Source organism: Varanus komodoensis, unplaced genomic scaffold (assembly GCF_004798865.1).
Source record: "Varanus komodoensis strain SLA01 unplaced genomic scaffold, ASM479886v1 scaffold41, whole genome shotgun sequence".
Taxonomy (NCBI): Eukaryota; Metazoa; Chordata; class Lepidosauria; order Squamata; family Varanidae; genus Varanus; species Varanus komodoensis.
Window position 1 is genome coordinate 6,534,046 of NW_025335954.1, and position 14,231 is coordinate 6,548,276.

Sequence of the window (14,231 nt, forward strand, 5' to 3'; positions counted from 1 at the left end):
TCATTAGTTGTTTTCTTCATTTCACTCTTCACACACATAGAGGATATCCTGACGTGCAGGTATAAAGAATTAAAGGCCACATGACCGGAAAGCAACAGCCTTCCCTCCAAGCGGGGCGACTAATGTGGTTGCAGGGAGGTCTGTCCGCGTATTAGGGGAACCACGCTGCTTGCTTATTTCATGAGGAACTCCATTACAAGAAACATACAGACCTTACGGCTTCCGCGCCCCTTGATCATGCTCTCCTCCCTCTCCTAGCGCTTAGCTCCCTTTAAGAGTCGAGGCTAAGCCGCCTCGGGGGCGGGTCCCGCAGGCGGGTGCGTCTCCGAGTTGCCAATGGCAACCGAGACTGGGGCGGGGCGAGGCAGCGGCGCGTTGCGTCGCGGGTACGGCGCCACGCCGCGTACGAGGGGGTGACGCAACACGCGCGCGCAGGCAGGGGGAGGGGCCGGCAGCTGCTTTCCCCTTTTTTTCTGTTTCTTTTTTTTTCTTTTCTTCCCCCCCTTTCTCCTCCCCCCCTTTCTCTTTTTGTTTTGTTACCCCCCCTCCCCGCTTCCCTTCTTTTCTTTTATCCCTCCTCTTCCCTTACTCCACACCGGCGGCTCTACCTGTCCCTCACAAGTCCCCTGGCCGCCACTATTGCCACTCCAGGCCCCATCCAGCCTGCCTGCCTTCTCCCCCGCTTTCTCCGAAGGAGCCAGTGCCACCATTTGCTGCCGCTGCCGCCACCTCCCACGGCCTCTCACCTAGTCAAGTATTTGGGCCCAGCTTGAGACCTCCCCCGCCCCCCATCCCGCACCGCATCCTGCCCTATCGACCCCAGAGCTCTCTGGCCGTAGGAGCTTCTGGACATTTCACGCTTCCCCTTTCCGTCCCTGCACCTACAGGTGTTGCCACCTTCGCAGCCCTCTACCATCTGCTTCCTGTGCTCAGCTCCCTCACCGAGCACGACCCGCTCCCCTTGCTCCTCAACCTCCCACTGTCCCCTTCCAGTCCCCCACGCTTGTTGCTCCCCAGAACTTCCTCCTTCTTTTTCTCTTTGCCCCCCTCCCCCTTTGCCGCCTCTACCTACGCTCAGTCGCTCACGTCAGAGGAAGAAGGGGCACAGCAGGTCCCTTCAGCCCAGCCTCTTCCCGCCTCAAGGAGGAGGAAGAAGAGGAGGAGGAGGAAGGCGGCGGCGGCAACATTAACAGAAGCACCAGGATAGCCAGCGAGGGAAGGGGGGGGACAGGTCCCCCTGCTCTCCCCCTCCCTCCCGCTAAGGTAAGCGCGGCCGACTAAGTGTAAGAATCGGAATTCCTGTCACTTTGTTGTTTGGGTAAAAGAGTTATCGTTATTTGGGAGTTTGCAGGCATGCTCTGGTTCGGAGGAGGCCCTTAGGGTGCAGATAATCTCTCTTGTGTTATTCCTTTCATGACTGAATCTGTGTGGAGGCAAAGGCTCCATTCTCCCAGATACTGTAGAGAAGGTAGTATTTCCTGCTCTACCAGTGCAACAGGTGTAAAACCAAGAATGGATGGTGTTTGAGTATAATTTTAAGTTTGGGCAAGGGAGGAAATGGACAGTTCCATTGGCCATCTGAAACTTATCCTTCCTCACCACTCCCGGTGCTGCACCTGATAGTGATGGAATCTTGATAATATAGCTGTTTTAAGACCTGTTTATGCTTTGGTGTGGGTTTTGAGAGGTTCATTTGTGGGGCAAGAGGGACAGATGAAGCCATGGGCATGCTGATTGCTGGATCTGGGGCATATTCTTTATTCTTTGTCAACTCTTAGTGTGTGATGAGTCTGACATTTTGTTCTGTACTGTTAGGTTGGGGTATGAAAGATCTCCTGACCTTTGGGATTCTCATGACTCCAAGGTTTCCACAGGTGAAAAGCATTTTCATCTAGTGTAGTGTTAGAGAGATGGCTGCAGAATATTGTTCTGAAGTTGATAATGGAGATTTACCGTGAAAGTGCTGTTGATACCATTTGTGGGTTGAGTTCAGTCAGCAAGAGCAGGGAGATGTGCTCAGTGGCAGCCTCCCAGTCCTGCTGTGGATTTTGTAAAACCCAAGCTTGAACAACCTTTTGAAGCAAGACTATCATTTGGGTTGTTCCTTGAAATCCAGGATTAATTTTGTAAAGGGTGGGGGGGGGGACAGAGATTATTTTTGTGAAACCTTACTATGTTATACTGATGGTTGTTTTTGTTACCTATTTTTGGGATGGAGAGAACATATATCTAATTTTGCAAATAAAGGCATGCCAGCATTTGCAGGGTAATGAAATTTGGAGGTAACGAAAGTGAGGTTAAGGCCTAGCATCTCCAGTAACAGATTTACATTTTTGCCCTTTATACTAATGGTCATTTTTTTATTCCAAAGTGTACCTACATTTTGAAAACTTGCTGAAAGCTACTGAGTTGAACTTTAATGCAAAATATATGGCTGATCTCTGAAAGCATATTATTTTCAAAAGCAGACAATGATTTTCCATATATTTATAGAAAGAAAATAGTAAATTTATAATGAAGAGAACAGCTAATTTATTTAGATTCTCCCCCACTTCCTTTCTTTTCTTTCACTTTCTTTCACTTTCACTGTCCAGTTTGTGTTTAACCTGTGGTTGCCTTCTCTCAAAGAACAGTGTTGAAAACTTCTGAAGGGGATGGGAAGCCTGCTACAGAGAGAATGTGGATGAGATTTTCTGTAGAAAATAGTTCATGTCATGGTGTGTTTTTGATCATACCTGGAAGTGGATTCTTATCTCTGTCACAACTTTGGATATACCCTGCGCATGTGACTTTATCTGAAATCTTGCTAACCTCTTGAGTGGTTTGGTGTACCGTGACCTCCTAGTTACTTGTATGCAGAAAAAAGTGCTTCCCTTTATCTGCTATCTTTTGCTTTCTGAGTTTACTTTTTCTTCACTCACACACACACACACACACACACGCACAAACTATGCAGTAGTCCCTCAGGTTCATAGACACTTTTGGTGGTTCACTGTAAGTACACCTCTTTTGTGTCATTTTTCTTCATTTTAATTTTTTTCATTCTCATTAAGTCACTTCAATGACTTTTTTCCCCTAAGGAAGAGAGTCTTTGATGTAGAGCAACAGTTCTCAGACATCTTTTTTCATGTACTGCTTGAAAGACCACTTAAACCTTTTCCTCTGCAAATCTGTGTTTCTCATATTTTATTATATTTTTAGCACAGTTATCACAGTCAAAACAGTACTACGTTATGAAAATTATGACCCTCAGTCAGAATGATAAACAGTGCCCTTAACTGGTAAATGTTGAAGAAATAATTAGTTGACTGCATCACTGCTCTTCTATGAAAATCATGGTCTTGTTAACGTATTCAGTAATCTTGCCTTGCTCAAAACAGCCTCACTCTCTTTTTGAGAAATAGAAAAAAAAGAAACAGAGCCAAATACAGGTATTCTCAGCTGATTGATAGCCTTTCTGTGTGTTAAGAAACTGTGTACATGGGAGTAGTCTGTCCATTAAAAAGTTACTCCAAGGCTCAGAACAAATTGTATTGGAAAGCAAAAGATGTTTCTGTTTACTTTTGCACCAGAGCTGTGCACTGTTAATGGTAATGTAATGACTTGGTTCATCTATCACTTATAGTGTTTGTGGGGGGCGGCCAGAGGTGTAACTGAACAAGCTGGGGAAGACCAGTCTTTTTAGCAAATTGGGATGCATTGATTTTTCTTCGGTGGTTTTTGGCTTTTTGTTGAAGTATATTGAACCTGTAGGTCACTTTAAAGTCTGGAATAATTGGTCAGGATTTCATGCCATTATTACTTTGTGATGTCAGTCACTTATTATCACATTTTCAATCTTATACCATACTAGGACAATTTTAATTCTGTTTTTCATTGCTTCTTTATTGTTGTACTTGCTTTACATTGTCATCAGCTTACCAGTTGCTCTTAAAACTAAGCATCCTAGTAAGTTAACTGTTCATGCACAAATTCATTGCATTTGTGCTCTGTTGGTTGGTTCATTTTCATCTTGCATGGTGTTCTATTGTGGGCTTTACTCTGATTTGGCTCTTAAGGCTTCCTTATTTTTCCTAAGCCAATTTTTGGATTCTTGGCTATAGGCATAATATATTGGGAGCAATTAATCACATCACGCAAATATGAAGGGTAGGCCTATAATTGGTATGATGGTTGTATGCTGCAGGAATTGGTGCTGTGAATATATTGTTCCCTTCATCAGCAGCATAGTTGCCTTAAAAGTAGCTTTGAACTAAAGTAGGCCCTTAGCTTTTGAAACCTGCCAAGCTGAACACAAGTTACCAGCTACATATTTGTTACTCACCATGGGTAAAGTGAGTTGCTAAAACTGCTGCCTATATGGATGTATTACTCTCTTTACATTGGTGGGCTACAAGTTGTACATGCCTATGCTGGAACTTGTTAATTCCCAACAGCGTTAAGTGTTTTGTTCTGCTTTGGCAATGATGAACTTCTTTCCTTGTTGAGGTTGTTAAGCAGTGTTGTCACAGAAGAATCCCAATTGTCTAACTATTTTTCAGACTGTGCTTTCTGGGGAGTGTGGATGAAAGTTACAATTTCGTGGAATATCTTTCAGTGCTTTTGGAAAAGAGTAGATTTGCATGGATTATATGCAGTACTGCAGTATTTGCTAGATCCATTTTTTCTTGAGGAAGGGGCAGTTTCATTTGCTTGTTGGTATGATTGCATATAGCTTGTCTGGATATGATTCTTTGCTTGTTACAAGCCTGGTAATTTCCAAGTTGCAACTTAGTGGGGTCACATAGGCTTCTTGCTAGAATGCAGGGGAAATGAAGGCTTCAGTTTGGCGGGTTGGAGATGTGTAAAGTAGATTGCATTGGAGGCCTGTTGATTAAATGTTGACATGTCTTTTAAGGAAATATTCAAGGCTTTTGTTAACTTGTAACAAAGGGAACTTGCATGTCTTGGTGTTCATGCAATGTACCTCATGACACTTTTTGCCTCCTTCCAAAGTAGTTGGGTGCAGAATAAGATCAGGAAAGATGTGGGCACTGTATGAATATAGAATAGATCTCTTTAGGTCCCCTTTATACTAATATTTATGGGCAGCAGCCACTCATCCAAGTGGTTCAACCAATCAGTTCATTTTTTAATATGCTGGTTTAGCAGGTTGCCTAGAGAACCCTCAGGTTATGGGGTGGCATAGAAGTAAAACTAACTAAATAATCTTTAAAGCAGTGCCAGCAGTGTATATTTGTAGTAAATAATTCCATTAGTGAAAAGGAAAGTTCTTGTATGGAAAAGGCCTGAATTTGTTACCTTGCTGTGCTGGACACTTCCGTGGTTGTGAACCTAAAAGCTTTTCCTTGGAAGGAAATTCCATTGAAATCAATAATGTTTCAGTGTACTTAAAGGTGCAGTCTTATACTTACTAGGGAATTCAGTGGGACTTAACTATATAAATGTACTTAGGATGCTTCTGTATTTAAAAATCTGGACTGGTAGTCTTGGGAACCTGTACTTTTTCATACATAATTTTTTCCTCTGCCTGGTAAGATATTTTTGGGGATGGATATGTTAAAGACTTGATGTACTAGGATACAGATATATTGGGGCCATGTAAGCATCTAAAGATAGAAACTGTGAGCTCTTCAGGGGAGGGAACTGAACAAAATCTGTAGGAGTGAAAATACAGTGACCTCTATAAGATTTTGTGGTGACACCAGCTTCTATTTCTGACCTTGCCATCTTCACAAGGAAGAGGGCAGAGAAGAGGAATTCACTAATGAAGGCTTAATTCCAGACACCACAATGGCATTGGACAGGTTGACTCATTGCCTAGATTCCATATCACAAAATAAACCAAAGATAAATCCAAAGAAGATTGTTCTCTCATTTGGGCTGCAGTCATATATGTATCCTTACTCATTGTACTCTGTGAGATTTCTTTCTGAGTAGACCTGTATAAGGTTGCATTGTACATGAAGATTTGAGAATCTTACTTTTTCCAACCTTCTTGTCACAGTGTACAGAAAGTGCTGCTTTAGTGGCAGGGGCACATAACCTCAGGCCTGAGTGTTACTGTTTATTCCTCCAAGATTCCCCAGAAGACCATATCCCCTTGTCCTGACTCAGTCATTTGTCTAACTACCAACCATTTGGTGGTTTCTCAGCTTTTATACATTTTTAAATCCATTCTAAAAGGTTGACTTACTTCTTCTAAAGCTTAGGTCATGGGTAGGTAAGCTATGGCACTCTCAGTGTTTTCACCGAAAATTCCTATCAGCCCTCACCATTGGCTGTGCTGGCTAAGGTTGGTGGGAACTGTAGACCAAAACATACAGATTGCTGCCCAGCTCTTGCTCATTTAGTGGCAACACAAACTATAAGCTAAAATATGCTGTCCATCAGCTCCCTTTGCCTTGGCCCAACCAGTGAGAGCTTCTACAAAAAGGAATGTAGTCCTTAGGCTGAAAGAGTTTGTGTGCTTGCTGTGTGGTGTGCAAGTGTAGGTTGCCGCTACAATAGTTGAATTCTAGAGCTAAATACTGAAGGAGGTGATGGTTATCTCTGGTTGGCCACTGTTTCTTTTGCTGTAGTATGTAATAATAAAATATTTATAAAGGCAGAACTTCATCTGATTTTCACTCTAGATAGAAGACTGATCGTGGAGGCTTCTGGAAGTCCTTTGCCCTGCCCACAGCACAGGAAAAGTGATGGAGGCAAACTTTTGCTCTTCATCTTAACAAAACAAAACCCTTTTTTTCCTTTAGATAGGCCTCTGAGTTCATTAAAAGGCGTTCTGCTTGTAGGGGTGGCACGAAGAATGGAGAGGCCATAGAATTTTGTAGACACTGGTCTCCTTTCCTCATTCACTAGACTGCCTCTATTTTGACTTCTGTGAGGTCTGTGTTTGTTTTTGCAACCTTGGAAAGCAGGTGCTGTGGTTCTTTCTGCAGTAGCTGTGGTGAGGGGGAGGGATTAGGCCTTGAAGTCCCATTCCTATAGTCATAGCAGTGTCTATACAGCCTCAAGAAGGAGAACATGATGAATCCTGTGTCTCTGAGCGTTGTTCTCAGGAATCATAGATTTATGCCTTTACTTGCTTTGGAACTACACCCAGAGCAATGAATAAAGGTAAAACAATATTGAAATACAATAAATAAATCTAGTTAAAACAATTTAAAATGAAATGCGAAAAAGGCTAAAGGAACAATATAATCTAAATTAATAAGCCAGTCAGTACTCTGGAAAGATATATAGCCTTCAATTCTCGACAGAAACTTTGTGTGTAGTTTTCCACACTGGCATTTCATCTTCCCAGTGGAAGTGCTTCAGATGCAAATATAAGTGACCTCTGATTTTCAGCTTTCACATTGAGAACTCATTCTTGATATTTGGAGTCAAACGATTTGCCACTTCCTGAATGAAAGTTGCTCTTAGATAGGCATGTCAACAGATTTAAAAATAAGATGTTTACAGTATGTGTCCTGCACCAGCCTAAGACCTGATGGAGAGACTCATCTCCGTCACAGCTTTGGTGGAAGAATGGTTGTTTGGGGCATGAGAAGAACCTATTCTGTGGCTGCACCCAAATTGTATAATTTATTGCTGTGATAGACTAGATTGACACCCACTTTACTTGTGTTTAACAGCAGTAGCACGGGAAAAAGCTTAGGCAGTATTCAGCAGTCTGCTGTTAGTCCTGCAGAATGTGGCTGATCTTGTCAGTTATGTTGGGCAAGTGCAGAATGGTGATTTAGTGCTTCTGGGAGCAAGCCAAAACATGCAGGAAGGGGGCAACTCAGTGGACCTTGCATAATGAAAAAGGCAGTGAGTTCTCATGTGGATAGGCAGGATTAGATACAGACCCTTGTTTAAGCAGGTCTTTGTTATATTTGAGGGTTACATTCATTCATGGTCTTTATTTTATCTGCTGCATAGAGTGGTCAGATAGGCTAATTACAGAAACTACTCTTCTAGCAGATTTCAGAGGTCCCTTCCTCACAGCAGCTTTACAGATCGGTATACCAGAATCACATGGCCCTTCTCACAGTGGATAAATTTAATTTGGTGGTAGTTCAGACTCATGGGTACTTCTACCCTGTGCCATTGTGATTGCAGCAGCTGCTTGTATGATTTTTGCTTCTTTGTAGAATTCGCAGCAGCTGGGGTGGGGTGATTTTGTACATTGAAATATAAGATGTCGACCAGTGGAGTAGATACAGTGTTGGACTGTGACTTGGGAGATCCAGGTTCTATGCTGCACTTAGCCACAGAGCTCACTGGGTGACTTGGACTGGTCATGGACTATCAGTTTAACCCTACTTCACAAGTTTGCTGTGAAGATAAAATGTAGAGGAGGACGACCATGTAAGCCCTCTTGGGCTCCCTGCAAGAGAACAAAATAGAATATAAATGTAGTATATAAATGAATGCTTACATAGAGATTTTCAAATGTGCGCTTCAGCATATAATGCAGGGATTTCTTTTCCCCACTCCTCCACATTAAATTTTGCGTGTTGTTTTGGTTTTACTGGTTCCACACTTTTCCCTAGAATGTAAGAATTGCTTTGCTTAATCAGAGCACAGCAGCACTAATCCACCATACTGTCTTGCATGAATTTATTCCATACTTTTAAAAAATGCTATCTGTATTGCTTGGCCATCACCACACAACAACAGATTCTATAATATGAAAAAGTACCTCTTTCTGCCAATTTGAGTATCTGTTTTCACACCATGTAGTTCATAACTTTATAAAGCTTTTATGTTCCCTCCTACTTGCATCTTTTCCTAAGATGCTCCACTCCTCATCATTTCTGTTGTTCTTTCTGTGCTATCTCAGTCTCCCTCTCCCTGCTATCTCAGATTGTGCTGCAGGATAGGAAACTACTGGACTTCTGGAAATTCGTGTAGTCTAGGAAGCTGTTAGACTACTTCAGTCAAGTTCAAGACTGCCATCTAGGAGTTTTCAGTAATGGTATTTGTGCATGACTGGTTCCTAAAACAATGAAGTTTTTGCCTAGGAATTGCAGAGCAAAACTTGGAAAAAATCACTACACTGAAACTGTAAGAGTTTCAGTTTTTGAGAAAAAGAGATCTTGTGGGTTGTTGTTGGTGTATCCAAGAATTACAAGTCAGTTTAAAGTTCACCCTGAATAAATTGGTAAAATGCAGCATTAAAGGTGAAATTACTAAGCATATAGAAGAACAAATCCTGCTGAAAAGGAGTTAACACGGTTTTTACAAAGGTAATCCCAGTCTCTCTTTAGTGTTGTTCAAGTGTGCCAGGCAAGCATGTGGATTGCAGTGATCCATTGACATTTCTTATTTGGATTTCCAAAAGACTGTTGACAAAAGTCTGTCAGAGACATCTTAGTGGTAATGGCATAAAAGGAAAGGTAATCTTGTTAATAGATAACTGGTTAAAAATAGAAAGAAGAGTAGAAATTAATGAAAGTGGAAAGATGTAAGTACTGGCATTTTTGTATTGGAATACAAGAATCTGTACTGAGACCAGTACTTAACTTGTTTATAAATGATTTGGACTTACAGGTGAGTAGTGAGGTGGACATGTTTGATTACGACATCAAATTATTTAGGGTGGCTAGAATGAAAAGGACAGGGAAGAACTCCAAAAGAATCTTTCCAAACTATGGAAATGGGTCTTATAATGTCAAATACAGTCCAATGTAAGCAAGTTCAAAGTGATGCACAGTGGGGCAAAACCCCCTGGTTTCACATGTGTGCGGTTTTGTACTGGCAGTGACTGACAAAGAAGAAGATCTTTGGGCTGTGGTGGATAGTTTGATGACAGCATCAACCCTGCCTGCAGTTTCTATGAGATACACAGCAAATTCTGTGATGGGGGTTATTAAAGGAATAAAAAAAAGAACTGCTAGCGTCTTTTTACAAATATATAGTATGTCTACACTTGGAATATTGTGTGCATACTAGTCACCACACCTGAAAAAGAATATTGTATAGCTAGAAAAGATGCAAAAACAAAAAACAAAAACAAAAATGACCCCCCCCCCCAAACAAAACCTTCAACCTTTGATTGAGAAGAAAATGTGTCAAACTGGAAGTGCTGGAATTTGCTCCAAATGCTAAATGCATAGACTTGGAATATTTTTTTTCTGGCAGTTTTTGTGATTGCTCATTTCTGCACTGCTAATGGACAGCACAAAGAGCAGCTAAAATAATTCTGATCTTTTTGATTCAAAACAAAACAGCTTGACATGTTGCATTGTTGATTAGGATTCTGCTGTTGTATACCTTCTCTAATCTTGGATGTATATATGCAAGAATTTTCTGCCTCCAGCACTTCACAGGTCAACGTCATAATTCAGTGGTTGTCCTGCTTGCTAAAATGGAACGTACGAACACATGTGCATGCCGACAAAACAAAACACAGCTGGCAGCAGAGCTAATTTTAGGCTCTTTGCTTGGTCTACATTAACTGTTTTTTGTGAAAAGAAATTCCAGCAGTGAGGAGTCTCAGTCTAGTCTTTTGACCTTTGGCAGTTGCTCTATTCTAACAAGGGAGTAACCATTGTGAATTCCACTTTGAAAATTCAGCCATAATTTAAAATAATAAAGATCTTTTGCTGCCCTGTATAACACTGGCAGCTGTTGATTTTCAGTTTGGGGAGGAAAGGAACTCATTTTGTTACTCCTTCAGTTAGCTGAATGTTCCCATAGATTGCATTCATTCAGTTGGTGGCTTATCACTTATGGGACATTTAAATCTTTTATTAGGATTTTTGTGCTCCCATCTTCATCTGTACTGTCAAAGGAGAATTAACTGGCTTTCCTTTGGAACTTCTTTTGATTTCAAATTTTCAAGAGGCATTATTGACTCACTGTGCAGTTTACCAAACAGAAAGGATGAAAGTTTATCAGGTTTGAGGGTTAAAACCACTGGCCCCTAGTTAAGAAGGGGTATTCACAAAGAAGTAGAAACGCTTCTTATCAGGATGCCCAAAGCTCTTCTAAAAGCAAGAAGGAGAATGACTGGGTTCTTACAGCATAAGCCATTTTGACTTTATAAGCCGGGGGGGGGGGTGACTTGTTGCTCCATCTGAACTGGTTAGCCAGCTGTGCTGCTGAGCTTTGACAACATAACGGCACCCCAGTTCATAAGCCAACATGATTTATCATGCTGCATGAACCCAGTTTGGGGCTTAATTGATTGCTTATTTGTTTGATACTGCTGGGGTGATAAAATAGTTTCTGTGTTTTGGAAGTCTGGCACTTGAAGAGTGACTGAGGTTCAACAATTCATTTTGTTGGAGACATTAAGAGGAAGATTCAACTTGTACTAATCAATGAGTTTAAAATTAAAATTGTGAGGCAATAGCAGATTTAAGATGAAAGTGCCTTGATGCTGAAAGTTGCTTTTCTTGAGTGAATGTCTCCTTTCATATGCACTTGGCTGAACCCTAAGATCATCTGCCAAGGTCCTTCCCTGGGAGTTCTCTTTGAAAGAAGCTAGAAGAGTGGTTACTCAGAGGCCTTCTCACTAGTAGCACCCTTGTTATGGAAAACACTCCCCGGAGAGGTATACCTGGTGTTGACTCTTTTCATTTCACCACCAGGCCAAGACCATTTTATTTGCCCTGGGTTTTAATGGTTAGAATGTTTAACTGGAAATTTTTAATATATTGTGTATTATTATTCAAGTGCTGTTGTGGATTTAGTTTAGTTTTATTCTCTGTAAGCTGTTTAGAGAACCTACAATGGATACAGACAGGATACAAAGCCAATGAATAAATGAATGAATGAATGAATGAATGAATAAAATGGCTTAAATGGTAGTGGACAAGGGAATGGTTTGAATGAGGTAACTGTTAATTTATTGCATATGTGAAAGCCCCCTCATGGATCACTGTCTTGCCGTGGTGAAGGGGCTTGTGTAGCTAGTTACAAATAGCTGAGGAAAGAAGGGAAGCGAAAGGCAAGGGAGAAAGAGAAAGATACACCCAACTGAATGCAGAATTTCAGAGAATAGCTAGAAGAATAGCTAATAGCCCTCTTCAATGAACAGTGCAAAGAAATAGAAGAAAACAGTAGAATAGGGAGGAGCAGAGATCTCTTCAAGAGAATTGGAGATATGAAGGGAACGTTTCATGCAAAGATGGGCATGATAAAGGACCAAAATGGCAGGGACAGAGGCGAAAGGGATTAAGAAGAGGTGGCAAGATTACACAGAAGAACTATAGAAGAAAGAGCTTAATGTCCCTGATAATCACGATGGGATGGTCACTGACCTCGATCCAGACATCCTGGAATGTGAAGTCAAATGGGCCTTAGGAAGTCTGAGCAACAACAAAGCTAGTGGAGGCGACAGTATTCCAGCTGAGCGATTCAAAATCTTAAAAGACGATGCAGTAAAAGTGCTACACTCAATATGCCAGCAAATTTGGAAAACTCAACAGTGGCCGCAGGATTGGAAAAGGTCAGTTTACATTCCCATCCCAAAGGGCAATGCCAAGGAATGTTCAAACTACCGCACCATTGCACTCATTTCACATGCTAGCAAAGTGATGCTCAAAATCCTACAAGCTAGGCTCCAGCAGTATGTGGACCAAGAACTACCAGAAGTACAGGCAGGATTTTGAAGAGGGAGGGGAACTGGAGATCTAATTGCCAACATATGCTGGATCATGAAGAAAGCTAGTGAGTTCCAGAAAAACATCTACTTCTGCTTCATTGACTATGCTAAAGCCTTTGATTGTGTGGATCACAACAAATTGTGGCAATCTTAAAGCAATGGGAGTACCAGATCATCTTATTGGTCTCTTGAGAAACCTGTATGTGGGTCAAGAAACAACAGTTCTCAAACTGGACACGGAACCACTGATTGGTTCAAAATTGAGAAAGGAGTTCAGCAAGGCTGTATACTGTCGCCCTGCCAATTTAACTTATATGCAGAGCACATCATGCGAAAGGTGGGGCTAGATGAATCACCAGTTGGAATTAAGATTGCTGGGAGAAATATCAACAACCTCAGATATGCAGATGATACCACTCTCATGGCAGAAAGTGAAGAGGAACTAAAGAGCCTCTTGATGCAGGTGAAGGAAGAGAGTGCAAAAGTTGGCTTCAAACTCAACATTAAGAAAACTAAGATCATGGCATCTGGTCCTCTCACTTCCTGGCAAATAGATGGGGAAGAAATGGAGGTAGTGACAGATTTTATTTTCCTGGGCTCCAAGATCACTGCAGACGGTGAATGCAGCCAAGAAATTAAAAGACACTTGCGGCAAACCTATACAGCTTACTAAAAAGCAAAGACATCACCCTGCCGACAAAAGTGCATATAGTCAAGGCTATGGTTTTCCCAGTTGCAATGTATGACTGTGAAAGCTGGACCATAAGGAAGGATGAGCGCCGAAGGATTGAGGTCTTTGAATTTTGGTGGTAGAGGAGACTCCTGCGAGTCCTGCTAAGCGATCAAACCTGTCAGTCTTAGGGGAGATCAACCCTGACTGCTCTTTAGATACTGAAGATGAAACTCGAATACTTTGGCCACCTAATGAGAAGGAAGGACTCCCTGGAGAAGAGCCTAATGCTGGGAACAATAGATAGCAAAAGGAGAAGGAGATGGCAGAGGATGAGGTGGCTAGATGGAGTCACTGAAGCAGTTGGTATGAGCTTAAGTGGACTCCGGGGGATGGTGGAGGACAGGAAGGCCTGGAGGAATGTTGTCCATGGGGTCACGATGGGTCGGACACGACTTCGCAGCTAGCACAGCACATCATAGCATAAGATTACAGGTAGAATCCACTGTCAATCCTATATGTAATAGTTCCAGTGAGGTGAATGAAATTTACGTTAGCCATAATTAATTTACAACCCATTGCAATAGGTTTGTTTAAGTCAAACTAACATTGTGTATTACCCTACTTTCATCAAGTTCTTAATCACAGCTGTTCTGAAAAGCTTTTGAAGATGGCAAAGAGCTGTTGGAGTAACACTCTTCTGTAAGCATGTGCTGCTTAGACAGCCAGTCTGATACACTGAGGCAGAGCTGTTCACAGAAGCAGGCTACTGTACGTCATTGGCAATGTAAATGCAGGGGCTTGTTCTCATCCAGTTTGCCTAAGCAACTTTGAACTGGTGGGATTAGTCTCGTGATGCAGAGTTGGACTGGGACCCTTAACTCTTTTACCTGGGTGTGGATTATTATATTTCAAAATTTGTCTTCCAACAGTTGTTGATAAAAATATAAAACAACTATT

The 14,231-nt window shown here is 41.7% G+C and overlaps 1 protein-coding gene across 1 annotated transcript in view; it reads left to right on the forward strand.

Annotated features, from left to right (window-relative positions):
- The first annotated feature begins 523 nt into the window (after window positions 1–523).
- The window catches only part of R3HDM2 (R3H domain containing 2), a 168,177-nt gene continuing 154,469 nt past the window's right edge, over window positions 524–14,231 (forward strand). The window contains exon 1 of the mRNA XM_044443190.1: window positions 524–1,263. The gene's annotated coding sequence lies outside the window, so the exon portion shown is untranslated. The remainder of the gene's footprint in view (window positions 1,264–14,231) is intronic.